Source organism: Callithrix jacchus, chromosome 1, assembly GCF_049354715.1.
Source record: "Callithrix jacchus isolate 240 chromosome 1, calJac240_pri, whole genome shotgun sequence".
Taxonomy (NCBI): Eukaryota; Metazoa; Chordata; class Mammalia; order Primates; family Cebidae; genus Callithrix; species Callithrix jacchus.
In genome coordinates, this window is record NC_133502.1 from 39,134,366 (window position 1) to 39,152,006 (window position 17,641).

The 17,641-nt window shown below is 39.0% G+C and overlaps 1 long non-coding RNA gene across 4 annotated transcripts in view; it reads left to right on the top strand.

Moving 5' to 3' along the window:
- The window catches only part of LOC128931402 (uncharacterized), a 537,214-nt gene extending 519,950 nt beyond the window's left edge, over positions 1-17,264 (top strand). For 2 of the 4 annotated variants that reach the window (XR_008479765.2, XR_008479755.2), the window contains one exon: positions 10,833-17,264. This is a non-coding gene — a long non-coding RNA (uncharacterized LOC128931402). The remainder of the gene's footprint in view (positions 1-10,832) is intronic. The other 2 variants (XR_008479757.2, XR_008479759.2) reach the window with 2 other exon arrangements.
- Positions 17,265-17,641: the final 377 nt, after the last annotated feature.

Here is a 17,641-nt window from a genome sequence, read left to right on the forward strand (position 1 = left end):
ACTGAGATTTTAAAGAATCAAAAGAGCAAAGAGTGCATGAGAACTCATGAGGTGCCTGTTGTATGAGATCCAGCCATCTTACTTCGTTAATTTGAGCTACTGATATGGTTTGGCTGTGTCCTCAATTAAATCTCATCTTGAATTGTAGTTCCCATAATTCCTACATGTCCTGGGAGGGACTCAGTGGGAGGTAACTGAACCATAGGGTCAGTTACCTTCATGCTCCTTTCCTGACACCTAGTGAGTTCTCACAAGACCTGATGTTTTCATAAGGGGCTTTTCCCTGGTTTTGTGTTTTTTGATATCTCTGAATACTACCACCCTGTGAGGAAAGAGATGTTTGCTTCCCCTTCCACAATGATTGTCAGTTTTCTGAGGCCTCCACAGCCATGCTGAACTGTGAGTTAATTAGACCTATTTCCTTTATAAATTACGCAGTCCCAGGTATGTCTTTATTAGCAGCTTGAGAATGGACTGATATAGTTAATATAGCAAACTGGCACCAGTAGAACAGTAGAGTGGAGTACCTAAAAATGTGGAAGCAACTTTGCAATTGGGTAATAGATATAGGATAGAACAATTTGAAGGGCTCAGAAGAAGACAGGAAAACATAAGAAACTTCTGAACTTTCTAAAGACCTGTTGAAGGTCTTTGACCAAAATGCTGATAGTGATATGGATGAAATCCAGACTGAGGTGGTCTCAGGTAGAAATGAGGAACTAGTTGGGAATTGGAGTAAAGGTCACTCTTGCTATGCAGAGACTGGCAGCACTTTGTCCCTGCCCTAGAGAGCTGTGGATCTTTGAACTTGAGAGAGATGATTTAGGGTATCTGGCAGAAGAAATCTCTAAGCAACAAAGCATTCAAGAAGCAGCAGAGCATAAAAGTTTGGAAAATTTGCAGCCTGATAAGATAGAAAAGAAAACCCCATTTTCTGGGAGAAACTCAAGCTGGCTGTAGAAATTTGCATAAGTAATGGGGAGTCAAATATTAATCACCAAGACAATGGAGAAAATGTGGGCCCAGGGCCCCGCTGCCCTATGCACCCTCCAGACATGGTACTTTGCATCCCAGCTACTTCAGCTCTAGCTATGGCTAAAAAGGGCCAATATACAGCCACGGCCATTGCTTCAGAGGGTGCAAGACCCAAGTCTTGGTGGCTTACATGTGGTGTTGGGCCTGCAGGTACACAGAAGTCAAGGACTGAGGTTTGAAAACCTCTGCCTAGATTTCACAGGATGTACAGAAGGGCCTGGATGTCCAGGCAGAGATCTGCTACAGGGGTGGAGCCCTCATGAACTTCTGCTAGGGCAGTGCAAAAGGGAAATGTGGGGTTTGAACCTCCACACAGAGTCCTCACGAGGCACTACATAGTGGAGCTATGAGAATAGGGACACTGTCCTCCAGAACCCAGAAACTTAGATCAATCAACAGCTTGCACTGTGTGCTTGGAAAAACCACAGACACTCAATGCCAGTTGTGAAAGCAGCTAGGAGGGTGGCTGTACCCTGCAAAGCCACAGGGGAGAAGCTGCCCAAAGCCATGAGAGCCTACCTCTTGCATCAGCATGGCCTGGATGTGAGACATGATGTTAAAGGAGATAATTTTGGAACTTTAAGGTTTCATGATTGCCCTGTTGGATTTCAGACTTGCATGGGACCTATAGCCCCTTTGTTTTGGCCAGTTTCTCCCACTTGGAATGGGTCTATTTGCCTAATGCCTGTATCCCTGTTGTATCTAGGAAATAACTAATTTGCTTTTGATTTTACAGGCTTATAGGTAGAAGGGACTTGCTTTGTCTCAGATTAGACTTTGGACTTGGACTTTTCAGTTAATGCTGAAATGAGTTAAGACTTTGGGGGACTGTTGGAAGGGCATGATTGTGTTTCAAAATGTGGGAACATAAGATGTGGGAGGGGCCAGGGGTGGAATGATATGGTTTGGCTGTGTCCCCACCCAAATCTTTTCTTGAATTACAGTTCCCATAATCCCCACATTTCATGGAAGGAATGTGGTATGAGGTAATTAAATTATGCAGTTACCCTCATTCTGTTCTCATGATAGCAAGTCAGTTCTCATGAGTTCTGAAGGTTTTATAAGGGGCATACCCCCTTTTGCTTAGCACTTCTCTTTGCTGCTACCATGTGAAGAAGGACATGTATGCTTCCCCTTCCACCATGATTGTAAGTTTCCTGAAGCCTCCCAACCATGCTGAACTGTGAGTCAATTGAACTTATTTTCCTTTATAAACTAACCAGTCTGGCATATGTCTTTATTAGCATCATAAGAATGGACTAATATAGGTACTATCTAACTCTTTAATGGTGGGTAAATACGAACTCTCATTACTTATAAGTTTAGTAGCCAAAATGCAGCAAAATTTAAATATAAATAAAACCCATATAAAAAATTATGTGTTTGTTTGGGGGCATGTTGGATGATATATCATAGTAATTCAAAGTAACATCATAAACATCCCCAATGTCACAGACTTTGGGGAAAATAGGACTTACCATATTTACCTAATATTGGGGCTAGTGGGACTGTTAGATACTAATTTGCAGGGTAGACCTACCCTGAGTTGGTATAAAGTTCATTCACAGCTCTAGTTGTTAAGCTTTTCCATGTGAAACTGTACTTGTCTTAGGACATGAATCTGTTCCCAGCTATGAAGCCATACTCAAGAAAGATGATTAAAGTGATAGCATAGTTCTCAGCTTTTCTAAAATCATGAGAATGAAGTTTCACCCCTAGTGAGATCTGACAAGTCTCTGCTATTCACCACATAATAGATGAGATATGATTACTGATAGTGCTTAGGAGAAGAGAAGGACATTAGGGATTATCAGAAAGTCACATCCCTGGTTGAGTTTTTCTTATACATGCCTAGAAAAAATAGAATTAATAGATTGACAGATGTTGATATAAGCAGATGAGGAATGTGACACCTGAGATCACAAAGTCTCAGGGCAAAGGTAAGCCTAAATACACATCTCCTGGGTCCCTCATCTATCACCAGTTATAATATCAATTAATAGAAAATATCTCAGATTTTTTAGATATCAAAATAAATGATCTTTGCAATCATTTTCCAATAACAGCATTTGAATAAAAACCAATGAAAATAAAGGCACTGTTCACTAAACCTCATTCTGTAATAAAAATGCTCTTGAACATGTAATTAAATGTGATTTAAACATGTAATAACTTTTTGTATATGCTTAACATCAATTTTAATCTTGCTCTGTAGTTGCATTTTAATTCACATTTTTAGTCTGGTAATCCAGAGTCTGATAATATAATACTGGCATTATGATAACTGTATCTTTAAAGTATCATTATGATGACTGGATATTTAAACAGGCTATAGAACACCGTTCCTTGTAAAGGGATTGTCCTGTGGCTTTTGCATTCTTTTGTTTGTTTTCTTGCTTGTTTGTTTGTTGTCAAAATAAGGTGGGATGCTATGAAAGGCAAACAATAATAGGTATTAAGTAATGAGAAGAAACAAAAGTCCCTTGCTTTCTGATCTAGGAGAAACCATAGTACCAAGTATGCCAAGAATATATTCTGGTCTTCCAAACAAAATAATATAAAACTTTCTAAAATCCTTTAATCAGTTTTAATTAACGAATATAATTATCAAGGTAAGTTGTACCATCTTCTTGTCTTGGGCCCTTTCAAATATGTAGGGTATGCTTGAGCAATTATTCCTGTGATTGGAACTAATCACACACTGACTTGTATTTTAAGGTATGTGAAAGAGTCGTTCAGGAAGGTTTAACAATTTTTCTTATTCTAGATCCTGTGGAACACTTCATTAATTGCTAGAATTTTCCTTGTAAGAGTGAAAAATTAGAACTTCAAAGGTTTCAAAAGCACACCTCACAATATTCTCTGTGAAATGATACTGTTGTTTTGTTTTTTCATTTTTATGGGTAGGTGTATATATTTATGGGGTACTTTAGACATTTTGGTACAGGCACATCAATGTGTATAACAATCACATCGTAAATGTGATATCCATCACCTAAAGCATTTATCATTTCTTTGTGTTACAAACTTCCAATTATGCATTTTTAGTTTATTTTTTATTTTTTGGGGTTTCACCATTTTGCCCAGGCTGGTCTCAAACTACTAGGCTCATGGGATCTGCTCACTAGCCTCTCAAAGTGCTGGGATTAAAGGCTTTAGCTCCTTTAGTTATTTTTCAATGTATAATAAATTATTGTTGATTTAGTCACTTTGTTGTGCCATCAAATGGTAGATCTTATTCATTCTAACTAAGTTTTTATATTTATTAACCATTCCCACTCTGTGTTGTTGACTTTGGGTCAGACTCAGCTACATCAGGAAATTTAGGAGAGCAATATTAGATCAACTACTGAAGTTCCTTCATTTTTATCTATTTTGATATTGTTTTATTCAAAGACATCACCTAAAATGAACAAAACAATTAATATATAGAAATCAAAATGGGATCTGTTAGACAATTTTAAACAATACACTTTAGTGAAAAATTGATTGGGTGTCAATAGAAAAATAGCCTCTCTGTCTCTCTCTCTCTGGCCTTACTATGTAAAAGTCCTTCTCCAATCCTGTTATCTTGAAAAATGCTTCCCATTCTTTGATTCACTTTGGCCTATAAAATTCTTACTTACATGAAATGAGTGTGGTGAGAATTAAAAATTCATTTAAGTAAATTGCTTTTCTTAAAAAATATCTTAAAAATTGTACATAATAAAAACATATACAGCACATGGTTTTACTTAAGTCAAAATGCAGCTCATTTTTTACTAAACCTTGAAAAGGAACAAGATTTTAAAAACTGGAGAGAAATTCCTAGACCTGGCATTTATACGATGTCTAAATATCATCTTTCAACAATAAATGTGCCATATGGAATAGATATCTTAGAAAATTTTGAATATGGCCAAAAAATTCAAAATTCTCTTTTGCACTATATTAGTCAAGGATAGCTCATTGAAATAGTATTCTATATCTAGGAGTATTACTTAAAATATATAGGTGAGAATCATTCTTTGTTGTAAATTTAGAAAGGTCTTATTACAAATATTTTATGATTCTATCCATTTAGCCATGAAGACTTGGCTTTAGTTTTCATCTATTAAATGTAAAGCTGTATACTCCAGTTACTGGGAATTTTGTAAGAAATGGCTAAATTGGCCTGTGAAATTTTAATTTAAGTTCAAGAAACCTATTTGAAGCATATAATGAAAGAAACAAAAGGCAATAAGTCATGGTCCCTAGTCTAACAGATGCAAAGTTCAGTAATCAAACATAAATAATAAAAAGAACAAATATATATATAGTGATATGTGCCTGATGTATCTGCATGTATATATACATATATAAGTAATTATGTTAGATATTATAAATACATATATATTTGAGACTTCACAATGTATATTTAAATACATATATTTAGAGGAGCCACAAGTACATACAATAAAAGAAAACATAAGAGTGGCATGAATGAAAAGCAATGGAGCCAGTGGAGAGAGAGATATCTGGCTGGAGAAAATCACAGCAGGTCTTATGGAGGCTGTGGGACCTAGTAGTGATGATTAAGATTTTCCAGAATGGATGAGTTATCAATAAATAGAAATGAGGTCATTTTTAAGGTGCAAAAAGAAAATAAGTACAGTACACATTAAACAGCCAAAATATCCAAAGACAGAAAATGAAATTCCACACTAGTCCCGAATGACTGTGATAAGAGGGTGAGGTGTAGTGGAGATAAGCCTGGATAGTACTTTGGAAAGCCAGATTTATATGTTTAATTTTATCAATCCTACCCTCCATAGGTTTTATCAGACCAAGGCTTTATCAAATCATACTTCTAAAGATTTGATTTTATCGAGTTGGCTGAAAACACTGGTTTTTGACCAGGGAACTGACAAAATCAGAGCTAAGAATTTGGGGGCCAGGCGCGGTGGCTCAAGCCTGTAATCCTAGCACTTTGGGAGGCCGAGGTGGGTGGATCACGAGGTCAAGAGATCGAGACCATCCTGGTCAACATGGTGAAACCCTGTCTCTACTAAAAATACAAAAAATTAGCTGGGCATGATGGTGCATGCCTGTAATCCCAGCTACTCAGGGGGCTGAGGCAGGAGAATTGCCTGAACCCAGGAGGCGGAGGTTGCGGTGAGCTGAAATTGCACCACTGGACTCCGGCCTGGGTAACAAGAGTGAAACTCTGTCTCAAATAAATAAATAAGAATTTGGAAGTTTCCACTTAATATATATGCAGTAAAAGAAACAGGATTACCATTTAGAAAACCTTTGTACAGTGGTCCAGGAGAGACATAATATGGAGTGAACTTTAGGTGTTGGAATGAGAAAGGGAAGGGAAAGAAGAAACAAACATGGAGGTATTTCCTGGGTAGCTGGTGACTGAAATACACATGGCTCAAGAGTTCAAGAGTAGCCTGGGCAACACAGTGGGATTCATTCTCTACCAAAAAAAAAAAAAATTAAAAAATTAGCTGTGTGTAATGGCATGTACCTGCTGTTGCAGCTATTTGGGAGGCTGAAGTGGGAGGACCACTTGAGCCTGGGAGGTTGAGGCTGCAATTCAGTGAGCCATGATCATGCACATCAGCCTGGGTGACAAAGTGAGGTCCTGTCTCAAAAAAGAAAACAAAAAGGCACATGTGGAGCGAACAGGTCAGACAGGACTGACTGTGTGAGTCAGCAGAATAACTTTCCTATACATAACCACATCTGCCCAACAACCATCTCCCAAGCATTCACCACACAGACAGCCTCATAAACTGTGCTGGGTCTGGGTTCACACAGATTAGTAAGACAATATAGATAGTGCATGCAGGGACTTGATAAACTTATAAAAAAGAAAAGCAAGTAAATTTCTACCCTTACATTCAAACTTAATAACTGCATAAAACTCAGAGAAGTAGTTTCTGTTGGAACCTGTGGTGAGGAGTAGGAGCCAGAGAAAGTGAGCTGAGGGGACAGGGAACATTCGGGAAGCATTGGGGTTAAAACGAACACTCAGGAAGTGTGGTACAGAGAGAGGATTAGTTCAGTGATGGAAAACAATTGAAAGTACATGGAAATATAGGAGAAAGGTGCTAGGGATTAAAAGTTTATGTCCCCCTAATATTCATATGTTGCAGCTGAATCCCCAATGTGATGATATTTTGAGGTGGCCTTTGGAAGATAATCAGGTCTTAAGGGTGGAGCCCTCATGTGTGATCAGTGCTCTTATGAGAAGAAGCACAAGACCTTGCTTTGGCTCTCTGCTCTCTGCCATGTGAGAATGCAACCAGAAAACAGCCATCTGCAAACCATGAAACAAGCCCTTAACAAATGCTGGATCTGTAGACACCTTGATCTTGGACTTCCCAGCCTTCAAACCAGTGAGAAATAAATGTTTGTTGTTTATGCCACCACAGTCTGTAACAACTTGTCATAGCAGCCCAAACCAACTTAGACAGAGGGGACAAAAAGAGGTTTTGCACTTTGAATGAAACAGAAGGAGAGATGAGGGAAACAGAATGTTAGAAGTAGACTGGAGGCAAAAATTGTCAGTATGAAAGAGTAAATGCCAAGTACACAGAATTTTCTTATTGAATAAGCAAGTAATGGAAGCCAGCAGAAATCCAGTTTCATTGGGAATGCTAATTTAAATGAGAGTCTTTATCTTTCGTTCACCCTCCCAGATGGTGATGTCGAAGGCTTCAGTTACTACATGGAAGAGTCTGAGCAGTGAAGTCTCAGGCTTCTTCATGTAATGTCCTCAGGTGTAATTAGGTTTTTAGTATTTACGGTTGATGTGAAAACATGCTTTTATAAGCCTATCTTGTTGGCATTTGAAATATAATTATTTTGGTGGCATTTAAAAACTTTCTCTCAAATAATAAAGCAGAGTCTCATTATCTAGAACTGTATATCCACACCATAAGACATAATGCAGTCATTAAAAAGAATGATTGAGAGGTAAACCATTTGTCTTGGAGTGACTTCCACAAAGAAATGGTGAGTGGAGGCCAGACATAGTGGCTCACACCTGTAATCCCAGCTCTTTGTGGGGGGCTGAGGCGGGTGGATTACCTGAGGTCAGAAGTTTGAGACCTGCCTGATCAACATGAAGAAACCCTGTGTCTATTAAAAATACAAAATTAGCCAGGTGTGGTGGTGCATACCTGTAATTCTTGCTACTTGGGAGACTGAGGCAAGAGAATCAGTTGAACCTGAGAGCAGGAGATTGCAGTGAGCAGAGATCGCACCGTTGCACTCCAGTTTGGGCAAGGAGAGTGAAACTCTGCCTTAAAAAAAAAAAGTGAGTGGAAACATAGCATAAAGAAGGGTAACAGTATGATACTGGTTTTTATGTACAACAAACTACTTAAAACTTCCTGTACACGTGTACTTGCACATATGTAAAGTATGATAACATGAGCTTACTGATAATATGGAATAACACATAGTAGGTGTTCACAAGGATTCCAGAGGGAAGGAAAAACAAAAAACTATACCTTAAAAAGGATATGTACAGTAATTAAATTTATGAATTCATATAAAAGTTTACATTTATCTGAAAGTACACTTGAAATATATTTATAAAGAAATTGGGGGATTGGAAAGGTTTAAAAGCACAAGCACATTTAATAGAGTAATACTGAATTTCAAACAACATAGAGAGCAAAAATCTGGATTAATTTTCAGTTTCTTACACCACCAGAAACCCATTCTGTTTCTTCTTGTGTTCAAAGTATAATTTCTAGAAACTGAGCTCCCTGAACTGATATGTATGAGCTCTTCCTGTGAAATCACCTTTGAACTTTAGCGCCAATGGCTGAAAACTGGCTTTTATTCAACCATCACAGAGTCATTTTTCAAAGAGCTGTCCTCTCCATCTGCCTAGTTCAATCATTATTTACTTTATTCCAGCACTTGAAAGCAGATCAACTTTAGTTGTGGCTGAGTTCCCTAACTGACTGCAAAGTTTCCAAGATTTTCTCCAGAACTAAATGTTACACTAAATAGTATTCTGAGCTGTGCTTCTGTGATAGTGTAGAGCCTTCAGCAATCTGTTTTTTTTTTTTTTTCAGCATTTATCAGTAAAGTAGTTAGAAGCATCATATTGCATTAATGAAGAATTACCCTTGGTCTCTGCTGCCATTGCCAAGCTAGGGACAACCTATGAGAGAGATGTCTGAACCAGAATCAGGACAGCAGAAATAACAAGCAGCTTACTGGTGAATAAACGCACATGGTGCTTGACAGCTCTGGGGATCATCTGTAGTATGCCTTTGCTCAGGAAGGAGAATGTATTTTTCTCCATCACTGTATATTCAAATTTTTCTCCTTTTCAGATTCAATTTAAAGGTTTCTCTTGCAGCAGGTATTTGGTCATTTGTTTCCTATTTGAGATACTCTTAAATAGGTATCCTCCTGAAATTATGCAGCCTTTCTTGGCAGAGGCATCCCAGGCCACCCTGTCATCTCCAAGAGTCACTGTCCCTTAGCCAACCCACCACCCCATCCTGTTAGTATAACTGAGATCACAACTCAAAGCCCACACATTGAATGTCCTTCTGCAGGATTCAGGCTACTCGAAGGCTCCCCCAGTTTCACTTGGTCATCACATACGACCAAGGCCCCTTCAGTTCTTAAAAAAAAAAAAAAGATACTCTTATGTGTGTTTATTACACAGTTAGGTATTAGCAAGCCCTTCCTGACTCCTGCCCAGCTAGAAGTATTCCTGTACTTTTCCTTCTTTTCTATCTTGCAATAGAAACTAGCCTGAATCTTTTTTGGTGTGTATTAACCTTATACCTAATATAATCATTAAGTAGTTTGTCTCTAGTTTCAAAGTTAACAGCTGAAAGAAGAGGAGTTCTTCCCTAGCCAATGTGTTACTCTACCAGCACATGGATAATAGCAAGATATGTGACAGTTTGTTGACTGAATCATTTCTCAGCTGAGATGGAATATTGGGCCACCATCTCTGAGAGGAACTTGGGGATTCCACAGGCAGCTGGATGTGCATTCACAGCAATGTTTTCTAACCAGAGATATTTGGATTGGTTCCTCTCACCTTCAGTCAGGTCTAGCGGTGCAGAGACAGGATTGGAAAGAGCCTACTCCTCCCTTCACATGAAGCAGAAGATTTTGTTCCTGCTATGTCTTTCCAAACCTAGCAGCATAATCAGTGTTGTGTTTTTACAATATGTTATTCTTCAAAAATGAGAACAATGACCTTTGTGTTAGTTGATACACGAGCCTGCTGGGACTAGAAGAATAAGACTTAATGGAACTTTAGATTATATATTCCAGTCATATCTGTGATGGTAATAACTAATGTTAATGATGACATCAAATAGACATGCATTCATACTAATGTGCTTTTTATCTCTCCTAGCAATACAATAAACATACTAAAGACTGTCCCCCAAAGTCTAGAAATCTAGCAATACAATAAACATACTAAAGACTGCCCCCCAAAGTCTAAAAACATTGAGAAAAAATACTTCATTATAATTTTTGAAATGAACAAATGGGTCTGTTGCTTTACATTTAGAGGAAGACCACCTGAAAAGGTGTTTAAGAACTGGAGAAAAATATGCTGAGAATATTACACAATATAGCCAACATGCTTTAAAATATAAATATAGCCCTGGTTTCCCAACTTTTTGTAGACCCTTCATATCATGTAGTAGTGTTCTGATGAAGAAATAAGTAGTGAAAGAATACAGAATTGTAAGAAAAGGGAGAGGGATTATTTCAGATAGGGTATGGGAAGAAAGCCAATGTAATGTTCATTGTATCTGTAACCCCTCTAGATTGTGCCTGCTTCAGCACCACATGTTCTTCCAATGGAGGCATCCGACACCTCTAGCACTTCCTGTCTCAAGCAAGGATGGCTCACTCTATCGGGGTTGTTGTCTAAGGATCCACTGAACCCATCTTCAGACCTGAACTTCTAGAAATTGTATGTGAGATTTTCTGTAACAGTAAGTGGACATTTTTCTTCGGAGTTTAAAAAATTTTAAGAGTAGTAAACTAGATGTTGAACTATTTGTTTCATACCCTGATGTATAGACAAAGGACATTACCAGGCAGCATACACACAGAGGCTTCCGGAATAACATCCCTGGGAACACACACAGAGACAAGAGGATATGGTGTCCCATTTAGGCCATTGCACTCTGCAATAGCAGATGGGGTTGTTCAGGCTCTGGAGGAAAAACACAGCCCTCAAGTTGTTGGCTTTTAGCTGAATCGTTAGAGATACACTTCTCCGGGTGTAACCAAGGTCCATGGTCTAAGCCTTATGGTAATAGTCAAGTGTCCCAGAAAATCCTGGTCTCCACTCAAACTCTGCTACTGCATTCATCATTGGTTCAGTGGGGCAAGGAAGGAGAGATTTTCCCTCTAATGTAGTCTGGGAGCTGGGGTCCATGTTTTGTGGTTGGAAAGAAGCCTAAAAAAAGAAAGAGGGAAAAGAAGATGTGGAACAAGAGGAGGAAACAGATGTGCAGAGGGAAAAGGGACAGCATATGTGCAGATGTGCAGAGGGACAGCACTTCTAAGCCTAAGTCACTCCTACTGGGATGGATTTGGAAATTGTAGCAAAAGCTGGATGAGAAAGTAAGAAAACTCTGGTTCCTTGTTTTTCACTCTGAAGTTTAACACCTAGTTGAGAATAAACAGGCTTTGGATCAAAAGGAGATGGTCCAAGAAATCACTTCTGTTACTCCCCACTGTAGGTAACTTTAGTTGCCCTCCTTTCTCCCAGTTTGATGCATCCAAGTATTCCTTGATTTACAAAGAAGCCAAGCACTCTGCTCCCTTTACTTCCATAGGCACTGCTCCTAGTGTCATCGCCAGAGAAGCTGTTCATTGTTAATTCATCTGTTTGGTTATGTTTGGTTATTTATATGCTGATTTAGTTTATGATAAATTTGTTGTGTCCACAGGAGCTGCTGTAATAAGATTCTGACATCCTAGCTCCTATGTGTTCAGATATAAAAGCTGGGAAGAAGCTGAGAAAAACCAGAGGAGCTTCTGGGAAATGGCCATAGGGATCAGGATCTAAGGGGACCTGGGAGGCTGCTGTAGTAGCCATGTAACTCTGCTCCAAACCTCCTGGATTTAGCTCTTCACTTTGTTCTCTGCCTAACATGCTATTTGCAAGCCCTCTATTTTTAAAAAAAACATAACTATCTGAAAAAAGGTTGAAAATTAAATCATTCTTACTTTGGTGTTAATTCATTATGTTTCTCCCAATTTGCAGCTGAGTTCAGATGCATTGGTGGTTAGACTGAGAAAGGAGAGAGAGAGAGAGAGAGAGATTATTTTGTACTTTGGAGCCAGAGCAGATATTGGAAGGGTGGTAAGATTAGATCATCAGCTAGGCTTTGCTCATCTAGACCTCTAAAGAAACATGGAAACTGGAAACTAGATGAATAAAAAAAAAAGTGGTGAGAAGCATCAAGACGAGCCCTACTTATTTCACAATTACACTTGGGCTGGCACTGCCCCATGACATTTAATGGAATCTTCCTTTTCTTTCTCCCTCTGCACATCTGTTTCCTCTTGTTCCACATCTTCTTCTCCCTCCTTCTTTTTTCCTTCCCTTCCTGCCTTCTCAAATACTTGACATTTACTAGATCCCAGGAGAGAACTGTTGATACTATAATCCTGCTACAAAATTGATTAAATTAAATCATTAAAGTGTTATTAACAGAAGGGAAACTAGAGAGCATCAGCTCCTTCAACTGGAAAATAAAAAAAATGAAGCTAGAAAAAGAAGTCTCCAATTAGCACGAGGTCATTCTGGGACTAGAATCCAGGTTTTCTGACTCCCAATTAATGGTTCTTTCTGCTCCACTTAGAAATCCCTGAATAAGCCAAAATCTACATACCCCACATGACATTATTTTACTCATGAAACAAACCATGTAATGCCTTATTTGTATCAACTTTGTGCTGAAACCTGGAAATTAAAGTGGGCAAGAAATTCATTTTAAATGCACTTTATAGTCCTTTGTTGATATTCCTTAAAATTACAGAGTAGATTCTAATTTGTCTATTTTACAGCTGTAGAAACAAGTCAAAGACATTTCACAGATGGTCCAAAATATAATTTGAATTTAGATCATCTAGATCTATTTGTCTATTTGAATTTGCTGATTCTTCATTCTCCTTAAATTTCAATATGAACCAATCACAGTTGTGAACATGAAAATGTTAGAGGGAGGCAGTAATACTAAACAGAAAAGCCTATTATGTACTGTTGATTCCTGGAAATCACATGGTTTGGCTTAGCAGTTTCATCCTTCCATCTTAAAGGAGCTCTATGGAACTAATGGCTGTACATTACATGAGTGAGGACAGGCTGAGCTGCGTAAATATGCAATAGAGGCTTCAAAGGCTGCAACAGCCCTGGGTGTATAAAGCAGAATAGCTAGCATTAGTAATAGTCAAAATACAGTATTTATTCAGCTTCATCCCCCTATGTACTACATCCCCCTTGCAGCTGCAATTTCTCCCACGTTTCCTGGAATGGTATGTTGGACTGATTTATTGAGTAGACATAGTGATACAGTTTGAATATCTGTCCCCTCCAAATCTCATGTTGAAATGTAATGCCCAATGTTGGAGGTGGGGCCTGATGGGAAGTGTTTGGGTTTAGAGGATCCATCATGAATGGCCTAGCACCATCTGCTCGGTAATGAGTGAGTTCCTGTTCGGTGACTTTACCCAAGATCTGGTTGTGTCAGAGTGTTTCACCTACCCCTTCTCTCTCTTGCTCTCACCCTAGCCATATGACATGCTCATTCTCCCTTTGCCCTCCACCATGATTGGAGCTTCCTGGGACCCACACCAGAAACTGAGCAGGTGCTGGGACCATGCTTCCTTTACAACCTGCAGAAACCTGAGCCAATTAAACCTATTTTCTTTCTAAATTACCCAGTCTCAGGCATAGTGACACAAAAGTGGACTAATACATATAGCTAGGGTTTTTTATGAGCCTGACAAGTTCTCCTGGTTAGTATGTATGCTGACCTCATTTTCCCTTACCTGCCCAGCTCAGTGTAGTTAAGCTGTTGAAGGCAAAATTTAACAGCTATTTAGCTTACACATGCCTGGCAGAGTGGAGACCAGGCTGCCAGGGTTCAGTTTGCTATTCAGAGTACTACCAATGGTACCCAACAGTGACTAACGCCCTCCACCACCAAGATCTATGGGATGAAAATTATTGTCTTTGTTTTCAAACTGGAAGATTGGGCTCAGAAAATTTAAGTAACTTGACCAAAGTCAAAGAACTCGTAAGTGGCAGGGTAACATTTGAATCCAGCCAGTTAATTCTAAAGGCTGCCTTCTTATCACACCAAATGTCTGGATTGAGGAGGCAATTGGACACCAACACATGTCTGGAGTCAGTCTTCCTAAGAGTTGCTGGTGCTAGTGAATTAAAATAACTAAATATGTATAAACCTGGCAGGCTTAGCATGAAATTTTTTGACTGAGTGAAGCACTAGGAAATAGACTATCTCTACAGATGAACAGCTAAGAGAGAAGAAACTTCCTATAATACACAAGTTTGGGGCAAGAAGAGATGAAGTGGCTTTAGCAATATTGAATTGGCAAGAAAACATGGCTTGGTTTCAATAGACACTTCTTCATTCTGGATAGAAAGAAGGATTTAAAAACTCTAACTATGTAAGAAACCCCAGTTCAGTTTTGGCATGGTGTGTGACCAAATATAGCACTGGAGAACTAAGATGGATTGCTTTTCTTCTCATCCCAGAGCCCTCCAGCTTAAGCAAGTAGAAAAGTCCTACTAGACTTTCAGTAGGGTAGCCCCAAATACAGATCCCAAGCCAGGAGACCCAGCAACCCAGGAGGCTGTTCCTGGCCAGTTCTGGGGACAGTTACGGCTTTTCACAGGCTCAGCAGGTATGCTCTGAGTGCTATGTCATAAGGGGATACAGGATTTAGGACTATTTCCTCATCTCCACCGCAGCCCTACCCCAATTCTGGTGAATATATGGGGATCCTGGAGCCTGGCACAAGAGGCTTTGAGCATTCATTTCGAGAGTTGAGAATGGTTCTTTATTTTCTAACTTATAGTTTGACATGCCAAATCCACATAGATGTAATATACGATGGTCCACATCCAAAATCAAGGAAGCAAATGCTCAAAATTTGAAAGTTTATCACAACCTGGCAGATAACATGACATCTCATCTCCTCCTTCTGCAGCAAGACAACCATAAAAATAAATTCTCAGTATGTGAGTTGTATTTAATAAATTACATTTTCAAAGCATACTTTTAGATTATTTTTAGAACATTAATGACATCTTCCATGAACCAGGGGCTACTCTACTCTGCTGCAGCAGTAATTTTAATTTGTCATTATCACCCCTGTGCCCTAACATGCTTCTCTCCCAGGTGTGCCTGGAATCTCATTCTAGCCCAACTGTCACTGGCCTAAGCTCTCGGCCAGCAGCAGCAGCAGAGTTGGCATCCACTTATATCCTGACAGGAGGTTTCTCTTTAACTGTGGTTGTTAAATCTCTCTGTATAAAATGAAAAGAAAGATGAGGCAGAGGGCAGAAAGAAACTGGAGTTACTGGCTCCTATTGAAAGGAAGAATGTCAGTGATTTGCAATAGGAAGGCCTGTTGAGTGGAAACATGAACACCAGTCATTATCTGATGCTGGTGAGAAGGTGGGACTTACGACAGACCTGATGTGTCCTCTGGGTGAAAGCTCATAGCAGTCTGGCAGAAGGCAAAAGAATGCAAACCAAGAATTCTGGCCTTCTCTGAATAACCACTGTTCCTATTACAAGCTCAAAATAATTTTTGCTGTTCAGTTCATTAGCAAGTAATGATAACATTACAATATTTCAGTCAAGGTGTTGTTTTGACAATAGCATTCACAACAACAAAAGGGTCCAATAAGATCTCATTCTCTTTTTTAAGGAAAACAGAAATAGTTTTAGTCATTCATCATAGAATTAGATTAAAATAAAGCTTTGAGAGAGATATATACTATGCCACCGTTTTTGGCATAGCTGAATGAATTTGGGTTTCAGGATCAGGCTGACCTGGGTTTAAATAGTTGCCTGACCTTAGACAAGTAATTTAACCTCTCTCAGACTTAGTTTTTTCATCCATAAAATTTGACAATAGTCACCACATCATGGGATAATTGATAAGATTTGATTACGTGAGGTTAGTAATTCATCTAGCAATATGCCTGGTACCTTGTAGTAACTCAATAAATCCCTATTTAGTGCTCTATCTATTGAAGTCCAGAAAAGTCTATTGATTCAATGAACAGAGGGCCTTCCTTGATTCCCCTGCAAAGAGCTTAAGGTATGATCAAAAACTAAAATTAGAAACCAGCAACAGAAAGGGGGAAAATAGTAGAAGAGGCTGCAGCATCCTGGGAAGAGTCAGGGACTGAAATCAGGAGGCGGCTTTGCTGTAGTAGAACTGTGGGCAACTGCTTAGCATCTTAAAGCCTCAGTATGCCCACCTACATCAAGGAGATAACAATACCCTTTTTGCGATGTTTAAGACATCCTTCCTACGTACAGACATTGGGCTTGAGATTGAGTTTCCCACAAAGATGAATAAGACACATTCAATGCCCTTGAAATAATCTGGAGCCTAGTGGAGGAATTAGTAACATATACATATGAAAAAGAAAATGCTCACTGAATATAGGATCAGCTTTTGCATTCCTTCTCAGAAACAGTATACCAATGATAGGCAAAGGTTTACGCCAGATAACTTTCAATCCAGGCTCTTCTACTTCATGGTTGTATAAAATCAGGCAAGTTATTTAACCTATTATTGGAAATGAAGGAAATCATGGAATTGTTGTGAATATTAAACCAGATAATCCATGTAAATGTGGGAACACAGTAAGCATTCAATAAAACGTCAGCTCTAAAGTCTGCTAAATGTACCCCTGTACTTAGGGCTGAAGGTGACAATTCTGAGGTGCCACCTTATAAATTCTCGATTTTGGTCACACCAATAATCCATTTAGAAACATCACCTAGGCTCTATTCTCAAAAATGGAATTGTTTTGGTGTTAATAGGTACATCTACAATTTCAAAAGTCCCAGACATTAGCATGTGATTGTTATTCCTTGAAAGAACAGATTGATGGAAACTACTTTTTTCCCCATTGTTTTCCTTTTTTTTTTAATTATTATACTTTAAGTTCTGGGGTACACGTGCAGATCGTGCAGGATTGTTACATAGGTATACACATGCATGGTGGTTTATTGCATCCATTTCCCCATCCTCTACATTAGGTATTTCTCCTAACATTATGCCTCCCCAATCCCCCCACCCCCTGCTGTCCCTCCCCTAGCTCTTTCACCCCCTAACAGCCCTCAGTGTGTCATGTTCCCCTCCCTGTGTTCATGTGTTCTTATTGTTCCACACACACTTATGAGTGAGAACATGTGGTTTTCTGTTCTTGTGTCAGTTTGCTGAGAATGATGGTTTCCAGCTTCATCCATGTCCGTGCAAAGGGCATGAATTCATCCTTGTTATGGCTGCATAGTATTCCGTAGTGCATATGTGCCAAATTTTCTTTATCTAGTCTATCAGTGAT